Below are 14,096 nucleotides of genomic sequence, written 5' to 3'. Positions count from 1 at the left end.
CTTCATCCCCCCCCCCCAGGGTGCCATGGATGTCTCCCCGCCTGGCCCTGCTCCCTCCTCCTCCTCCTCCTCCTCCTCCTCCTCCACCCCCTGTTTATACAAATATCTCCTGTCCCATCCCGATCCTTCCTTTCTCGAGGCTCAGAATCTCTCCCTCCTCCTCCGCCAACATTTCCCTGGTGCCCCCATCTCTCTCCTTATTCCCAGACGGGATTCTGTTCTCATCTCTTCCCCCAGCCCAACTCTCCATACTGACATCCTCTCCCGCCTCCCCATCACCCGTTTTGGTCCCAACGCCTCCCTTACCCCTGCTCCTTCTCCATCTCCTACCTGCCAACCCCAACCCCCGCGTCGCCCGCCGACCCTCACCGCCGTGATCACTCGGCTCAGTCCGTCGATCACGGAGGAGGAGGTGCGGGCGGTCCGCCGCATTTTCAACTCGGCCGGCCCCACCCGCCTTATGCGGGTTTTCTCTGAGGACGCCCCCTCCATTGACCATCTCCTGAAGGAGGGTGCCCTCCTCTTCAACCAGCGGTACAAGGTCGACCCCTCCCGTTCCCCTCCTCAATCCCTGCGCTGCCAGAGGTGTCTGCGCTATAATGCACACCCAACAGCTGAGTGCCGCGAGGCCCCCGCCTGCCCGCATTGTCAGCAAGCGCACTTCCTCCGGCAGTGCCCTAACCTCCAGTCCCCTCCCTCCTGTAATACCTGCAATTCCCCCACCCCACCTACTCCCAAAAGTGTAAAGCCCGACCCCCTCCAACCACTCCTGAATTCACCGTACCTGTCCGTCCCCTGGACGCCCCCACCCCTCCTGGCAATTCCCTTCGTCCCCTCCCCACCGCTGAGGACATCATCAGATTCCTCACAATCGTCCTTCAAAATGTTCATCCCTTTCAGCGCCCCCACACCCTCCAGCAGATCTCCCTCGCCGCCCGTTCCATATTCCAACTCAAGATGTACGCCACATACTCCAACAACCAGGCCCATTTCACCTTCTCCCGCCTTTACACCCTCGTCTAAATCCCTGTCATGGCGCGACAGCAACGTATCCTTTTCAACAACATCCGCTCCCTTACGGCCAACAAGAACCTCTTCCTGCACACCCTTGCCACCCACCACGTGGATGCCTTCCTCCTTAATGAAACCTTCCTCCAACCCCACCACACCATCCACACTTCGCCCTATCTCCTCCACCGCTCTGATAATCCCCTCCCAATTGCGCGTGGTGGAGTTGCTATTGGTCACCGCCGCCAGATCCCCGTTCGGCTCCAACCTCTCCTTCCCGACCCCACCGAACACCTGATCCTTAGTCTCTTCTTCCCCGGCCTTACTGTTACCTGCGCCACCATCTATGTCCACCCCAATGCTCCTCTTCCCTTCGACTTCCTCTCCCACATCGACCGTACCTTCTCCTCCTACGTGATCGCCGCCGACCTCAACATCCATAGTCGTTCCGCTGCCCAGTTGCGGTGGTGGCATCGGTTCCTCTCCACCCTTCAAGGCGATCTCATCCCCATCCCCCAGCACACCCGTCCAGAATCCAACTCCACTCCCGATGTTATTCTCTCCTCCCCCAACCTCCTTGGTCGCATAACGGTGGATGTCCTGGAGCCTATTGGTAGTGACCATCTCCCTGCCCTCATCACCGTTCCAGACGGACGTCGCCCCCGACCCGACCCTCGTACTGACCCTGCCCCTAAGTATGTCCATGACTATTCCCGTGCCGACTGGAATGCCTACTGGGATACCCTCTCCACCCAGGTCGATAGCCACCCCTTCACCTACCGCCACCCTGACGATGTCACCCATGCCGCCTCCTTTCTCCAGCAGACCTTGTCTGAGGCCGTGGAGGCCCACGTCCCTACAGTCGCCATTCACCCCCACCGTCCTACCTTACTCCCGCAGGCCGTTCTCCTCCTCCGTGAATCCCGTCGTCTCTACCGTGCCTTCCTCCGCACGCGTGACCCGGACACACTACGACGCCACCGGCAACTCCAGCGACACATTCGTAATTTGCTCATGGCTAAGAAACGCCAGGACTGGCGACAGACATGCACCCATTTAAATGCTACCCTACCAATCAACTCGTCCAAGTTCTGGTCAGCCTTCCGTCGCCTTACCGGAACTAAACCCTCCCCCTATTATCCTCTTCTCCATGATGATCACCCTTTCCCTGACACCCTTAGTATGGCCAATCACTTTGCCTCCTACCTCTCCGATGTATTTTCCATCCCCGATGATCCCCAGTTCGATTACTCCCTCTTCCCGGATATCCGCGATCGAACTGACACCTCTGTCCCTCACCTCGCTCCTGGTTTCCAGTACTTGGGCAACATTGCACACACGGAACTCAATGCCCCTATCACTACACAGGATCTCATTGCTACACTCCGCACCAAACGCAACACCGCTCCTGGTCACGATCGTGTCACCTACCGTCACCTTCGTGAAGCTCCTGTCTCTTTCCTCTCCACCCTGGCCGGGCTCTACAATGTAGTCCTGTCCACCGGTTACTACCCCGACCTGTGGAAAACCTCCCGTATCCTCACGTTCCTTAAACCTGGCAAACCGCCGTCTGCCGTCTCCTCCTACCGTCCCATCAGCCTTACCTCGATCTTCAGCAAGGTCCTGGAATCTCTCCTCACCCGCCGCATCCACCAGCATCTCCACCAGCACCGCCTCCTTCCCGTTACCCAGTGTGGCTTTCGGCCGTCCTTCTCTTCCGACGACCTTCTCCTTCACATCACTCATCTCCTTTCCGAACAGCTTAATTCCCGTCGCTCCCCAATCTTCCTCTCCCTGGACCTCGAACGTGCATATGACCGCGTATGGCATTCCGGTCTCCTCTTCAAGCTACAAACCTTCGCCCTTCCCATTAACTACGTCCGTCTGATCGGCTCCTTTCCCTCCCGCCGTTCTTCCTATGTCACCATCCATAACACAGATTCCTACACCTTTTTCCCCTCTGCCGGTGTGCCCCAAGGCTCCGTCCTCTCCCCCCTTCTGTACCATTTGTACACGACGGACATGCCGCCGCCGTCAGCCCCCGTCCACCTTCTCCAGTTTGCCGATGACACCGCCTTCCTTGCCCTTGCCCCCACCCTACAGCGCTCCCAACACCTTCTCCAATCCCATCTTGACCGGTTCACCGCTTGGTGCAACCAGTGGTTGCTCAAGGTCAATCCCTCCAAAACCCAGGCGATCATTGTAGGCAAAACCACCCCTTCCTTCCGCCTCCTTGATTTCTACATCACCATCTATGGCCGTCCTATCGCCCTCACTCCCACCCTTAAGTACCTTGGCGTCACCCTTGACCGTCGCCTCTCCTGGACTCCCCACCTCCGGACAATCCAAGCCAAGGCACGCTCCCGACTCAGTCTCCTCAAGCTCCTCTCCGGCCGTCGTGGGGTCTGGACCCCTCCACCATCCTCCACACCTATAAATCCCTCATCCACCCTATCCTTTGTTATGCCCATCAGGCTTGGATCTCCGCCCCCCCTCCCTTTTATAAATCCCTCCAAATCCTTGAACGCCGTGCTCTCCGCCTCGCCTATCGCATCCGTCTCCCCTCCCCCACGCGGATCCTGTATGATCTCATCCCCTTCCCCCACCTCCTCCTTTTCCTTGAAAGGATACGGATCCTGTACACCTCCCGTAAACTTGACCCTCCTCACCCGCTCGTCTCCCCGATCCTCACCCACCCCCGCCCGCTGCCGCGCCTGTATTCACATGTCCCACCCGGTCTCCATCTCTCAACCCTCCTTACCCTCTCCCAAGGTGGCTTCCGCCAGCTCCCCCTCCCTGATGATATCCTCCTCCCCTGCATCTACCCCTCCTATCAACTTTGATCCTCCCCCCCACCTCCTGTGTCCTTTCCTTTAGGCACCCTCCCTCCCCCCCCTTTCCCTTCCCTTCTCTTTCCTTTTCCCCCTCCCTCCTACCCTCTCCCCCGGGCTTCCCCTCCCCCTTCCTCCCTCCCCCTCTCTCCTTTGCCCATGGCATCTCTGCTCTCCCCTCTCCCATTTCCCCTCCCTCCTCCTCCACCTCCTCTCTTGGCTGGTCCCCGGACTCGTACACGCTCAGTGAACATTCGCGCGCCGGAGATCATCGCCATCAGTGTTTAGTGTGTGTGCATCGTTTTTTGTTTCGTGCAGTTACAACTCAACTGTTCACATGTGCCGTCGCCGTTCTCCGTGTTTTGTGCGCCGTGTCTCCAAGTGTTAGTGTTTTTTTCGTCCAACGTGAACGGCTTCTTGTTTGGTTTTTTTTTTTTTTGTATCTCGATTTTTTGCCCGCCGTTTTTTTGTATTGTATATATCACCTCTCTGTCATGTTTATTGTTCCACTTAAGGCTGAAGAGCAGCGTACTATGCTGCTGACAGCCCGCCTGTATTGGTGTTTAAAATTACAATAAAGGAAAAAAAAAAACTCGCCACGGAGAGGCAGTTGGTCAGTCGGAGTGAGTCTGGGTCAGTCACTCATCACCAATTGCTGGTCTGTCTCTCGTTCGCATTTGTGCGGCAGTTAGTGTCTGTATGTCGTTCGGAGAGCTAGTATGTCTATCGTTCGGATCAAACTTTAAAGCCGGCAGAATGAGAGTCTTGCCACTCCGCCATTAACAGAACTCAGCTAGTGGTCGCCCGGTCGGGGCTGAGTTCCTGCATCTGAGTCTGCGCGTTCGGCCGCCAGTCTGCTCGAGTTGCTCGGCAACGGTCATTAGCGGTTGGATCTATCGATTGGTCGGTCCCTCACTGAGACACAAGGTGACTTGTCCGCCTTGAGCGTCGGCGCATGTGAGGTCGCCATGTGAGTACAGTGGGCCGCGACGTACAGCGAGGGATAGTGGCTTCGCGGTCGTCACGAGAGCAACAGGAGTCAACCCACGACATCGGTCTGGCCGGTGCGAGCTGCGACGCCGTGAGACGGGAGATCGGCGTGCCTTCTTGCGTCCGTTGAAGCGGCTGGCAGCGGACGATTCGGGAGGGCGTTGTGGGTGCTGCGCCACGTCTTCGCCAGAAATCGCAGTTTATTAGAAGTTAAGTGACTGTTGTTTGATTTACTTGTTAAATTCTGCTTGTTTCCTTGGTGAGGTCACCAGCCGCTTTGTTTTCGGGTCGTCCCACCATTCTTCTCCGTTTGCCCACCCGCGGGAAGGTGGTTATTTATGAATTGAGTGGTCCGTTTTTCCCTTGTGGAGTAGGGGCGGGTTAGGGCAACCTGCGGTTCGGGTTGTTCAGTAATCTCCCTGTCAGTATGCTATACGTTAATAGCTGCCTCTGTCATGTTTGTCGGATTCGGTGTTAACGAATTTAGTGCTTGAAGTGTAACGGCCGACTTCCTGAAATATGTTTTTATCTTGCCTATAATCTTGAGAGGCGGTATATATATATAATGTAGAGCATGTTTGGCTAACCTTGTATATTTTCTGTAAGACTGTATTTCATGGGCTTTTATTTAAATGGTTATTTTAGTATATAAAGTTGCCACCCTTCCACCGTAAGAGTTCTCTCTCTTTTTTTAAAATCAAGTTGCACCTTCGGTGGCAAGTTAAGCTTTTAATTTTAGTGTTTTGTACCAGTTCCATCCCTCTTACAGGGTGCATAGTTTATGTGCTTGTGTGAGTTGTTAAAATTTGTAGTTTAAAGTAATCTGGTGTGTTGCAGATTTGCACCAGTGTAGTCTTTCAGAGGTTGTCGTGAGCGGTCGTGACTACGGCCGTGTCAAAAGGGAGTGGCATGGTTTTCTGCCCGAAAGCTCACACTGTCAAAAATTTGTTCTTTCTGCCTCTGAATAAATTGTAACTTGATATTTAGAAGGTGCTTTCTTATTACAATTTTAAATCTGTTTAAAAAAAGGGCTTTTAGGAACAAAATTTCCATTTGTTCAAAGAAATTTGATTTGTTTTCATCGGTTACCCACTGGCAACTACTTCCACGTTCACATAGTGTGATTAAATGTGTTAATGTTCTAGATGAATCGCTATTAAATAAAGCAAATTCTTAAGAAAAAGTTTTGAAAGTAAATTCACGGTTCAAGAACCTTACATTCAGACCATTCTTAAGTAGGCCTGAAAACAATACTGTTGTTAAGCGGTGACATTTGATCACTTGACGATGCTTCACAACAGACAATTTTTAAATCCACTTGAAAATGGCCTGCGTGTGTAGGCTTGAACTGGCCGTGAACTTAAATAACGTACATAACAGCAACTGGAGAAATAATAATAGCACTCTCTCAACAGGGAGAAACTAATACTTGGAAAGGCTGTCCACCATACGATAGCACTACTGTAATTTCAATAGAATCCCACCACTAGAACTTTTTAATTTACGCGCCCAATTTCGCCCCCAAGGCCAGTTTTGAGTGTGACTATCTCAAGGCTGTCCACCATACGATAGCACTACTGTAATTTCAATAGAATCCCACCACTAGAACTTTTTAATTTACGCGCCCAATTTCGCCCCCAAGGCCAGTTTTGAGTGTGACTATCTCAAGGCTGTCCACCATACGATAGCACTACTGTAATTTCAATAGAATCCCACCACTAGAACTTTTTAATTTACGCGCCCAATTTCGCCCCCAAGGCCAGTTTTGAGTGTGACTATCTCAAGGCTGTCCACCATACGATAGCACTACTGTAATTTCAATAGAATCCCACCACTAGAACTTTTTAATTTACGCGCCCAATTTCGCCCCCAAGGCCAGTTTTGAGTGTGACTATCTCAAGGCTGTCCACCATACGATAGCACTACTGTAATTTCAATAGAATCCCACCACTAGAACTTTTTAATTTACGCGCCCAATTTCGCCCCCAAGGCCAGTTTTGAGTGTGACTATCTCAAGGCTGTCCACCATACGATAGCACTACTGTAATTTCAATAGAATCCCACCACTAGAACTTTTTAATTTACGCGCCCAATTTCGCCCCCAAGGCCAGTTTTGAGTGTGACTATCTCAAGCGTCGTGAATCCATTCAGGATATAGGTCAAGTGAGTTCCCGTTGCTCCGTGTCTTTACGCCGATCATGTCGAACACACTGCACAAGAAAACTAACTAATGTAATAATAGAACTATTCCTTAAGGTAATTCCGCTATATGCGTCAAACAAGTAGTAATTTAACATCCATACACTTCTTCCACTGTAATCCTTCTGTTTAGAATTTATCGCTGTATGGTACGTCGCATGGTTGGAGAAGGAGTGACGCCAGAATTCTTGTGGTAATTTTCTCCTTAATGCCCGCATTGCCAGATGACTTGCTGTTTATTTTGAAACATGGGTAAACGCTAGTACTCCGGAGCGCTTTTTCCGCTAAGTGTCCGTATGATGCGAAACTCGCACTGTTTAACTGTTCACGGTAATTATAACTGAAGACCTGATCATCATTATGTGAAACACAGGTGAAGTCGCCACTTAGTACTATCGGAAAGTGACAGTTCTTGAATAAAATGTGATCTCACTCCGGAAAAAATCCGCTCTAGCTTGCTTGTTATTGGTTCCGGAGTGCGAATAAACGTTTATTATTTGAAGATCGCTAAATAAAATCCCTGCGCCTGAAGGTAAAATGACTGTGGGATGCATTCTAAGCACCGTTTCCTCTTTTATGCTTCGCTTCTTATAGGGTGGCCCGTGGGAAACTGCACATTTTCAGATGGACAGCCTGTCGCACTCCACCTACACCATATAAGCGAAACCACATAATACGCAGTTCGGTGCAGTATGTAACCTAGCCAGTTGAAGTGCATATTGAGGTAGTCAAGGAGTTGCGTGGTGTGCAGAGCGTTACCGCTGTGCATAATACAGAGCTCTTAGGAAGGGAGAGACGTTTCCGTGTTCGAGGCAGAGGTACAACATACAGACCTGTGCAACTAATGTGTTAGTTGTGTCCTTGTCGTGCTTATCCGTCTTCTTATCTCCAGACATTTCCCCTTTTTCCATCTCACTTCCGTCCAGTGTTCTTTGACTGCCCCTATGCTCATATACTTCATCTTTATTTGTAATACATTGGGTTTACTAAAATTTCAGTACATTTTGCGTAGACCGAGAATCCATGTCTTTGTTGTTTGTAATATTTTTGTTAATTATTTCGCTCAACTGTAGTCATTTTTTTATGACTGAACATGAAATCCGCATGTAATACAATGCTGGTGTAACATCAAATCGTCCACACCGCTTGTTACAGTCTTAGTAGCATCAGTGATCAATCAGTGTGCGAACTGTCAAATACGCTGCTATTTCAGTCCATTAGTAGAAGCCCTCTCCTCGTACGAGTAATTTCGGCCGCAGAGAGGTAGGTCATTGAACGCCGTTATGGAATGCAGATCACTGTGGAAGATCGTGCATTGTGTTTCTTTGTATAATAGTGATACATTTTGCAAAACATGGGATAGTGAGACGTTCTTTGTTTTTAATAGTATCTCCAGATTTCGCTTTAAATTACGCAATGAGCTCATAGATGAAATGAATGGTTTGTGTAATCCATATTTTTGAGCCTAGATTCAGCGATTACATATACAAGGAAACATCTTTTTGGATATAAACCTGAAGTATACACATTTTATACTTCTGAGGAGAATTTAATGAATGATTATGCCTATTTGGAGTACCATTGCATAGCTATGTATATTTATTACCGTTGCACGTATATTCAGAACAAACGTGTATTTTGTCACTCTTCCTTCAATTATTAGGGTCCAGATAGCGTCCTCAGTTGTACAAAGATGTAAATATTTAATCTACATATTAAAGATTTGCTTAATAGATCCGGGTTTCACATAACTACTCTCGATAACAGCTTACCTTCTTACCGTAGCACATCGCTTATGAGGTTAAAAGTAGGTCGTCTACTTTGCTTCACCTGTCAAGGGAGGGACTCAGAACTGCGGCGTTGTTTGTATTCATTAGTGGCTCTGATGTATGTTCGTTCAAAGGATAATTATTGCGTACTAGAGTTTAATTCCATGTAATCTTCAAGGTAGTCTTGCTAGTTTCACACTTTCCGTACTGTATTTACAAGGCGTTCGAAATTCTCAGAAAATATGTATTAGCTGCAAGAAAAGGCAAATAACATACATAAGCACAAGAATCAGGAGGGAAGTGTAAGACTGGAAGACGAAGGGCGAAATGATCGAATTAAGAAAGGTGTGTCACACTAGTGCAGTTTTTCTGTACTTTTCTACAGTCTGGACCTCGAGGAAGCAATGACGGAAATGAAGAAAAAAATTTTCAACGCACAAAGAGTGTGCGCAGATCTGAAACTTTCTGACATCGTAACTGCGTACAGGTTTCGAGTCTCTATCAGGCACACAACTGTAACCTGTCAGGAAGATTCAGTGACTTAAAATAAAAGAAATGATTGTGAGTGGGATTTGTGGTGTCACCGCCAGACACCACACTTGCTAGGTGGTAGCTTTAAATCGGCCGCGGTCCATTGGTACATGTCGGACCCGCGTGTCGCCACTGTCAGGGATCGCAGACCGAGCGCCACCACAAGGCAGGTCTCGAGATACGGACTAGCACTCGCCCCAGTTGTACGGACGACTTTGCTAGCGACTACACTGACGAAGCCTCGCTCCTTTGCCGAGCAGATAGTTAGAATAGCCTTCAGCTAAGTCAATGGCTACGACCTAGCAAGGCGCCATTAGTAACATTGCATGTATCTAAAGAGTCTCACTTCTATCGCCACAATCTCCAGATGTACCAAAAGGATGGATTAAAGTTAAGTATCCCAGAAGCTACGTACTTTTCTTTATAGCATTCATTACGTATCCTGTTTCAGACCTCACGCCCATCTGCGTGAGCGTAGTGCGTGCCTTTCGGCTTCCTCTCATTGTGTCTAGGCTGTCTTGTCTAGACACAACAGGATTAATATTCAGTACGTAAGGATATCAATCATACGATTCGCTGATGACAGTTACAAACAATGAAAGCGAAGAAAAATGACAGGGCCTGTTGTATGAAAAGTGCAGGCTGTTGAGTACAGAGTATGGACTGACAGTAGATCGAAGAAAGAAGAAAGTAACAAGCTGTAGCAGAAACTAGACGAGAAATAAATTTAACACTAATTGTGAGGTCAAAGAAGTAGATGAAGCAAAATAAATTTGCCAGATTGGAAGTAAAAATACATATATGCTGACTCGGCAAGGAGCACATAAGAGACAAACTAGCACACGCAAGGAAGGCAGTCCTGTCCAAAAGAAGTCTAGTACTATCGAACGTAAAGTGTGATCTGAGAAAGAGAGTTCTGAGAGTGCACTTTTGGAAAACAGCACTGTATGTAAGTGAATCTTAAACTGTAGGAAAACCGGAAAAGAGGAGATTAGATGTACTCTAGACGGATGCTCAGAATTAAATAAACTGATCAGGTAAGACATGAGGAGGTTATCCGCAGAGTCGGTGAGGAAAAGAATACACTGACGACAAGATTGGACTGTGGTCAGACATCAGGGAGCAACTTCAGTGGTACCTGAGGGAGCTACAGAGTGTTTAAAATGTAGGGGAAGACACAGTTGAGGGACTTGGGTATAGATGCTAGTCTGCTTGATGAAAATTTGGCAGCTTCATCACGAAAGGCATATAAGTCAACCGTAACCGGATCTCACTTTGTGGACTAAGAGTGTACAAGTGAGTGAGAGGTGAATGAACTGTAACGTAACAGTGTGGTACGCACAGGTCGTCGGCTGTGCTCTTCTTCTCCACATGTGGAAATCTTAAAGTAATTTTCAACAAATGACTGCCAAAAATATACCACATATTTCAAACACGTCTTTTATATACATGCTCAGGGCTGTTCCGAGAAAATTTACGAAGTAATCTCCACACCTGGAACTTTTACTTTACACTACTCCGCTTTTGAGGTCAAAAGGAATTTGCGATACTGTCAGTCGGCTTTGATTAGTGTTACAGTGGTAATAACTGTTGCGACGTAACTTTGTAGAGCATATTTTGAATTTAATTTCAGTAGCATTGACATAAGGGAAGCTATCATATGCTATAAATAATTTGTTATTTAGTTGTCTTCACTGCCACGTCTTTTGAACAAGACGACCGGTTTCGATTGTGCAATAGCTGTCTTCGGAATCTCTCATTCTGCTGCACCGCACGAAGTCATAAACGTGTAACAATAACACCGTTCGTGTTTACGAGCTTACGTGTTCATGATTCGTTGCAGTGCAGCAGAATGAGAGATGATTATGATGGCTATTGCATAGCCGAAATCATATTGTTTAAAGAATTTAGCGATGAAGCCAGTTAAATAAAAAAATATGAACTTAATTTCTTTATAGCGTTATTCATTGTTAGAGTTTCTTGGTTTGTGGGTAACTATTTTCAACTTCTACTGCATATTAAATTATCTCTTCTATGTCGCTGAGATTTCTAAATGCATCGATTTATCGATATTTTTTACTTTACGAAAGCTGTGTGTGTTTTATTATGATTCTAATTGTAGTTTATAGTGCAGCTGTTGAGCTTTTATTTAGGAGACTCTATTCGTTTTCCTTTTGATAAATGTCATTGTTAAGATTTTTAACGTGATAATCGTTTGAACTATATAAAGGCACATTTGCATGCCGTGCTGGAGTTTCCTCGGAAACGCGAAATCTTAATTAAATAATTAATCTCTGACAAATAAAGCCTATGGCACAGAACTGCAGCGCTATCCCGCTGATAAAATACAATTACGACACTCTTATGTTTCATAAAGAAGAAGTAGGTCTGGTAGAATAGCTGGTGCGGGGAAGCACGTATATTTTATTAACTGGCACACCGCCATATTTGCTGTTATATAAGAACACTGAGAGTTGCAGTCTCACTAGGCACTCGACTCTGTAAAGATTATATATTTATGAAAGTAAGTTGAATTATTTAACTGTAGGCTTATTCGTTAAATATATCTGATTTAACTAACCGTGTAAACTTTTTTATGTTTAGTAGACAGTCACCTATGTACGACGTATTGACATGGCTGTCAAATTATTCTAATATTGAGATTTTGAGTCCGCACCTACCGCAGCAGTCTTTGGAAACGATTTAAATACGAAGTCCGATTATTTGAATCACATTTCACGGTCAAATACGAATGACATTACATTTACCAAAAAGCCATTGTCAAGCGTCTGACACCAAATAATTAAACGTCCATGTTCCAGATAAGCAAATATTAATTACAACCAATCACTATCATACATATACAATAATTAATATTTTATTTTATTTTTTTATTTATTTATTTTATAATTACTCATGAAACGTATTCATAACAAAATCTACTAATCTACGAATCTCTCTGAAGCGTAATTTGGGATTTTTAGCTTCAATTTCTTTACTATAACTGTATTTTTTAGTTCTTGCTCTATGGGATATTCTCTGCCACAGCTGTATTGCTTTTTTACGATAGTTGCTTCGTTTCCTTTTCGATAAAAAGTAAATATTCTTATTGTGACTTCATAACAGAGTATCGCTGCCTCCGCTTGAGCTACATGAAGCGCCAAAGAAACTGCTATCGTCGCAGATTATGTAAACATGCGGGAAGCGGCGCTGCGCTCGACAACACATATGTAAAACAAATGTCTGCCGCGGTTGTTAGATCGGTTACTGCTCCTACAACGGCAAGTTATCAAGATTTAAGTGAGTTTGAACATGGTGTTGTAGTGGGCGCACGAGCGATGGGACACAGCATCTTCGAGGAAGCGATGAACTGGGGACTTCCCCGTACGACCATGTCACGAGTGTATCGTGAACATCAGGAATCCGGCAAAACATCAAATCTCCGACATCGTGTCGGCCGGAAAAAAGTCCTGCAAGAACGGGCGCAACGACGACTGAAGAGAATTGTTCAACGTTGACAGAAGTACAACCCTTCCGCAAAGTGCGGTAGATTTCAATGCTGGGTCAACAAGTGTCTGCGTGTGAACCATTCAAACAAACGTCATCGATATGGGCTTTCGGAGCCGAAGGCCCACACGTGTGCTCTTGATGACTGCACCACACAAAGCTTTACGCCTCGCCAGGGCCCGTCAACTCCGACATTTGGCTGTGGGTGACTGAAAACGCGTTTCCTGGTCGGAAAAAGTCTCGTTTCAAATTGCATCGAGCGGGTGGACGTGTACGGGTATGGAGACAACCTCATGAATCCATGATCCCTGCATGTCAAATTGATGGAGGCTCTGTGATGGTGTGGGGCATATGAAGATGGAGTAATACGGGACCCTGATACGTCTTGATGCGACGCTGACAGGTGACATGTTCGTAAGCACCCAGTCTGACCACCCGCATCCGTTCATGTCCATCGTGCATTCAGACGGACTTGGTCAATTCCATCAGGACAATGAGACAACCCACACGTCCAGAATAGCTACAGAGTGGTTTCAGGTACACTGAGTTTAAACACCTCCGCTGGCCACTAAACGCCCCAGACATGATCATTATTGAGCAAACCTGGGATACCCTGCAACGTGCTGTTTAGAAGAGATTTCCAGCCCCTCATGCTCTTACATATTTATGGGCACCCTTGCATGTTTCATGGTGTGAATTCCCTCCAGCACTACTTCAGACATTAGTAGAGACCATGCCACGTCGTATTGCGGCAAATGTGCATGCTCCTGGGGCCCAGTGCGTATAGTCAACTGTATTTTGTGACATTAGCTTTGATTTCCTTACGATAAAGCTATGTATGAGTTATTACTATGTACCGAGGTCTCTTGTACACCTGTAGACATATTTTCACGATATCAGAATCGTTTTCTGTCGTTTTCTTTCCGATAAATAGTTAAAGCTCTTTTGATAACTAGTCCAATTTGCTTCTGCATATCGCATTCTCCACTGGCGCTATGTAGCTATACGGTATTAACCTATGATACAGGAGATTCTCATACTTAAAAGTGAGTTTTATTTACGTTTCGTATTTTGACCAATGGTTCAAATGGCTCTGAGCACTATGGGACTCAACTGCTGAGGTCATCAGTCCCCTGCAACTTAGAACTACTTAAACCTAACTAACCTAAGGACATCACACACATCTATGCCCGAGGCAGGATTCGAACCTGCGACCGTAGCGGTCGCGCAGTTTCAGACTGAAGCGCGTAGAACCGCTCGG

This window comes from Schistocerca americana, chromosome 7 (assembly GCF_021461395.2).
Source record: "Schistocerca americana isolate TAMUIC-IGC-003095 chromosome 7, iqSchAmer2.1, whole genome shotgun sequence".
Lineage (NCBI taxonomy): Eukaryota > Metazoa > Arthropoda > Insecta > Orthoptera > Acrididae > Schistocerca > Schistocerca americana.
Note: the sequence above shows the minus strand (reverse complement) of the source record.